Here is a 6,387-nt window from a genome sequence, read left to right on the forward strand (position 1 = left end):
TCACTGGGCTAGAGGGATCACCTTTGTCCAAAGAGGGGATTTACCTTCACAACACTCACAGGGATGTTGACTTTTCTATTGATTTGGTACCAGGGGTAGCACCTGCATCAAAGGCACCTTACAGGATGAGAGGACCAAAGTTAGTAGAGTTGAAGTTGTAGTTGAAGGAAATGCTTGACAAGGGATGCATTAGGCCAAGGGTATCACCTTAGGGTGCACCGGTATTGTTTGTGAAGAAGAAGGATGGTACTCTCAGGTTGTGTATCAATTATAAGTAGTTAAACAAGGTAACCATCAAGAAAAAGTATCTATTACCGAGGATCGATGACTTAGTTTGATCAGTTGAAGAGAGCAGCAACGTTCTCAAAGATTGATTTGAGATCAAGATTGTTGGGTAGTGGATCCCCCCACAACATGTTTTTGGGGCTTAAAGCCCGAGTTTTGGTCAATGTCATGTAAAGAATCCACAAAGTATGGGCGCAGAACGCGAAAGTCTAGGATGAGTCATAGGGTTGTTCGCCCTAAGAATTGTAAAATAATGTAAAACTGTGTCGACCTAACCATGGTCCGCGGAGCATGAGATTGTATAAATAGAGCGAGGCTCTAAGTGTAAAGTAAGTTTTTGGGGAAGAAGCAAGTAGATAGATGTGAAGGCATGGTTAGAGAATAGAAGTGGATCTGAAGGGTATTGGGTCGTAGTAGTAGGAAGAGGCTCTACAGCTAAGTGCGCAGAGGCCTAGTCAAGTCCACAGCTGAGTGCGCAGGGCAGAGTTGGGTCTGTAATTGAATTGAACTTGAAAAGATCATTAATAAAGATAAGTTGGATTCGGAATATTGTGCATCTGGTCGTGTATCTATATTTTTTATATTATGCATTAAGTGTTATCTATTTATTTATATGCACACACTTGATAAACACTTTTCTGAATGTTTATGTATGAAAATTCTAAGTAATTAGCGAACAAAACCTAATTAAGGAAGACTTGGATAAGAACCATGGGTCGCATTGTACTTAGATCTGCGCGAAGGTAGTAACATATAACGTAATGCGCCCACGGGTTCGCGTAGCCTAGTAAGCGCTAAGGTTGGATCGCATCCCTATCACCGCATATCAAACATCCCCAGGGTGCGTAAACCTGGTTCCAACACCCTCCCATACTACTTCGGGTGAGACCTCAGTCCATGCTCCGCGGACTGTTGCTGAAAGGGCTAGTAGTACCAGGATTTGCTTGGCTAAATCACTTCTGAACCTAGGTCAGGCCCCACTAAGCCAACAAATGGTTTCGTTGTTGGGGCCATGATCTACCTAAGGGATGTCTGATGTCATATGATTGAAACCCAACAAAGTAGGAAATTGAAGAGTGGTTAGACAAGAAGATTCACGAGTTCGCGACACAGGAAAACAGAACTCCGCAAGTATCTGAGAAAAAGTGGCTGGATCGCTACGTGTATATGGAAATCCACAAGATTTTCTTTGCATCATTTCCTTCTGAACTGTATGAGTGGATCGCAAGGTTAGCCGGCAGCGAGGGAAGGTGTAAGCTCAACAAACCAATAGTGTGGACTCTGGAATTAGTGCGCAGACTAGAGGCATCAGAAGATAAGATCGCACGAGCTGTGGACAATTGGCTCGACCGGATAATAGGGGGATTTATCACTGAGTTTTCGGTAGACACGACTGTGAGCTACAACGAAGCAGAATGACGCTTTCTCAAAGGAACATGAGGTAGGTATATTAAGTCTTTAAATACTTGGATTAATATGTTATTGTGTGAAAAGAGGGTCATGAGAATACATTAATGTCTGGGACAATGTGGAGCGGAAAGATCTATAAAAGCAGAGAAGAATTAGGAAACAGTCCCTTGATTTCACCCTCGCGAGAGAGCAAGAAAGAGCTCGCTAAGGTCTCTTCGAGAAGCACGGTCAGTTTGATAAGGCAGCATATTCCACAGTTACCACCTCCACCCACGCCACCACCCGCTTCACCTCCCTCACCTCCATCTCCACCCACTCCACCTCCACCACCTCCACAGTTCAGTATGGTGAGCACGATCAAACTACCAGTATTCAGAGGGGTAGGGAACGAAGATCCGGACCAATTCTGGTTCGTGGTAAGAGCAGTATGGGAAGCGCAAGGTGTCACGAATGACAATATTAAGAAGGCTACATTAGTAAGCGCACTACAAGATCACGCGTTGACATGGTATATCAAGCACTCTGACGACCACCCAAACGCAGGATAGCAGAAATCCAGATCACTCTAAACAGGGAATTCAACAGGCCAAAGTCAAAAACATAGTCAATCATCGGGCTTAAAGAGATCGTGATGCTTCCAGGTGAGACCCCCTGGGATCTGGACCAAAGACTAAAGGGTACGATCCGCGAGGCCAATATGACGTTAACAGATGCATAGTATCGCGCATGGTTTGTGGCATCTCTGACACCGCACTTGAGGATGGTGTTGTCACAACAGAAACTTTCCACCCAGGACAAAGCGTTGGAAATGGTAATGAGGTTGCATGAGACCCCGATATAAGACCCTGGGTTGGGGGTTCAACAAATCCACACGCAACTACAAAATCTATGCCTAGAAATGCAAAGTTTGAAGCAGGATAGGGCACCGCATCCAAAGGCACGCGAGGAAGTATGGTGCATAAAATGCAAAGGCCAGGGCCATGACAAGGATCACTGTCCAATGTTTGCAAACTACTTGGCAAGAGGAGGGCCAATACCATTGAGACTAGAGGCACAGGCAGGGCCAAGTGCGACACCCGTGTTATGGTGCACGATCTATCATATAGGAGGGAAACACACAATGGATAATTGTCATTTGTTGCAGAAGTATACACAGACTCCCCAGCAGTTGTTTTGTAATTTCTGCAGGTCGGTAGGCCACAACGAGCGCACTTGTCGCAGCTATGAGCTAATGATGGATCGGACCCCAACCTATAGGATGCATATAGAAACACGAGCCCTTGACTCAGCTACGGGGATGGCGCGCGCTGGATTTCAAGGGCGAGGTCGAGGAAGAGGAGGAATGGGACCAGGAAGGGGCTACAGATAGTTAATTTGTTACAATTGCGGAGGACCAAGGCACTATGCCCATGATTTCACTAACTCGATGAGGATATCTTGTTTGTATTGTGCCCAGTTTGATCATGAAACAATAGATTGTCCTACGTTGATCACATGAATGCGCAAAAAAGGGGTATTCCAGCCTCCTCCGACTCAAAATATACAAATGATGAGGTCTGAACCGCGCGAAGAAGACCCAAATGTAAACATGATGCTCAGAAGCGGTGCGACCATGGGAGAGGATAAGGGGAAGCAATTAGAGGAAGATACATGGGTTCGCAAGGCTCCTGCAAAGGAACCTGAGTTTGACTTAGAACGTGTAAAGGAGACGTTCATGGAAGCTAAGAAGAGCTTCACGGAGGCCTCCATTTCAGGTAGTAAGGATCAACCAGAGCCAGGAATGGATCCTTCAATTCTTACTACATTTCTGTAGACATGCATGAAACTGTTGTGCGACAACAAGGCAGTTAAGGGACTACAGGAGCTGATCACCAGGTGCGCGGGGTCAGGAGAACCGCACGTAGTCTGGAAATTAGGGAAGCATTCATTGCACAACAGGAGGGAAATAAGATTGATTGCGCAGATTGGTGAGTATGAAATGGATCAGATAATCCTAGATTTGGGTTCGGACGCGAATGTGTTACGAAAGAAAACATGGGATGCATGGGCAGGCCCGCGTTACAGTCATCCCCTATTCAATTACGAATGGTGAACCAACAGAAGATTTTTCCCATGGGGAGGTTGCAAGGGGTAATAATTGATATTGAAGGCATGGGCACACAGACTAATTTTGAAGTGATAGAGATTATCAATGATAGCAATCCCTATCTTGCATTGTTAGGAATAGACTAGGCTACCGATATGAATGGATTCATCAACCTAAAGAAGCGGAAGATGATATTCGAGAAGAAGTCACTACGCGTAGTAGTCCCGCTAGACCCAGCCGAAGGAGCGTGCTACACTGAACCAATGCGCGATGATGAAAGCGACGATGAGATAGATTGTATTTACAAGATAACGGCACAAGACCAAGATTGGGTGAATCTAACTGTAGATGGGAGAATCTTGTGGGAGCGCGAAAGCTCCTACACTTTGGATTCAGATGAAGAAGTAGAGTGCTGGAAGAATCAATTGCACGAAGTGACAACGCTGAATTGAAACATGATTATTAGATCACTGCATTACGTGACAATAGATACACGAGAGCTACCGGCATATGATGGATTGATAGCAGTGGATGAATTCTTGAGCAAATTTGAAAGCGCAGTACCGGAACAGCAGCGTTTCGATGCGTTGAAATGAGCACTACGTGCAACACCCGCATGATGGTGGAGTACACATCAAGTCATGTTTGAGGATTGGCATGGATGTATAAGGATGATACGCTTACGGTTTGCAAGCCCCCAGCCTCGAACAAGAGTCAATCAGCCAGGTTAGAGCAGCTTGCGCACCCACCTGTCTCAATGGATACAGACATGCGCACACGCACAACCTGAACTCAGGATCAAAAATCAGAACAGGGCACAGCATCAGGAAAGGCGACGTACACCACTAATGTTCCATGCAAAAGCATTGTAGAAGGTGTGCAGGATCCTGAACAAAGTTCACGAGGCACGACGATATGGTTGGGACCTGCACGTACAAGTGGTCCGATGGGCCTATAGGGCCATGTACAAAAACCCGAGCACAGTGATGATCCCGAAGCTAAAGAGCAGAGCTGAGACCATAGTTTTGGAAGGAAGGAATCCTCCCACAGTAGCTCCCATAGTTGGGACAGTACGCGAGGACTCGGACAAAGAAATTATGCAGTTATAGGAATCCATTCGGTGAGGGGACTGATGAGTCCCAGAAATGGGTAACTATATGGGCTCATTTTGCCTATTATTCTCATTTAATCCACCATTCTCCATAGTTTTATGCATGCTTTTGAATATATTTATGTTAATTGAGTGAATGGGAATAGTCACTTTACCACAAAGTCTAATACGTGCTTATTGCAGATTTTTGGACATTTTTGGACCAAGATCAAGCATTTATGAGCAGATTGGCAGCCAAATACGAAGAAACAAGGCTGAGGATTTATAGGAGGGGTGTCTCCTACACTTAATGACCCCTTCCTTGAGTTCTCCACCATCAGCTTGGAGTTCAACAGCCCACCAAAGATGATTTCAAGGGGCAACCGAGCAGGTCTAGTGAAGTGGCTGATTAACTGCAGTTTTAGGCAGCCAAGCTCCAAAAGTTAAGGAGGACTGTTGGGAGTCCTCGTTTGCATAAGTAGGAAGGCTTAAAGCCTTAGTAGTTTAGTCATTTGATAGTCTATTTTCGCACTTTAGTGCAGCCCTGTATCAGCACATTTTCAAGCTTCTTCTTGCAGATAGTTTTTGTGATGTAACTAATATTTTTTTGATCAATGAAGATGAATCCAGCTTTGCACCAGCTCTGATCTTTCTTAGGAGGTTGTAGCTCTTGGGGTTGGGCCCAACCCAAGTGCCCAATACCTCCTTTGTGTAATTTTATGTGTTTTTCTTGCATTCATAGAATAATTTCTGTTATTTAGGTTAAAACCTTGCTTTGTTACTTAGGTTGTTTTTATGATTAAGATAGTTGTTCATGCTTCAGGTTGATTTGATAGTTTGGTAATAGAAAATATCCACAAAAAGACTACCAAGTAGTCCTTGATCTCATTTCTCCCTCATTAGAACCATGAATTGAGACCAAGGCATACTTGCTGCCACAAAAACACTATTTTTTGCCTTCTAATGCAATTGCTAGTGTTAGGTTTCGAGTTGGAAAAGTTGATATCAGTTTTGATTTCATGCTTAGATCTATTTTTGCTTAGTTTCCATATATTTCTTGCATGATTTCATGTCTACAACCTTATGTTCATCATGTTTCTGGTTTTTAGGTCAGATTAGGTCAAAATAAATAAATCTTTGTTTTTTAGTCTTTGCTTGGATCAGTTTTGGAAAGTAACATGCAGAACACTTGTAAGACACTCCTACCTATCCTTCCTCCATCATACAACCTGATCCATTCCCTCGCTCAATATTTCTTTTGCTCATTCGCCACACTTTCCCGACTTGCCCTAATTTCTACATTTTTGTGCAACATTGCTTTCTTCATCCTTGAACAAATCCAACCATCTGCACCACTCCTGAACTTCATTTACCAGGTTCTAGACCCCTCAACATCCCTATCCATCCTTCATTTCCATTTTCCCACCGTTTTTCCACCATCAACCCTCTAAAAACCACTTTCGACTTGTTCCTATAGAACTTCCTGTAGAATTTCCTGTAGATCCCCTGCAGCCTC

This window comes from Pinus tabuliformis, chromosome 1_2 (genome assembly GCF_031772625.1).
Source record: "Pinus tabuliformis cultivar Carrire ecotype Pingquan chromosome 1_2, CPIR1, whole genome shotgun sequence".
In the NCBI taxonomy this organism is placed as follows: Eukaryota; Viridiplantae; Streptophyta; class Pinopsida; order Pinales; family Pinaceae; genus Pinus; species Pinus tabuliformis.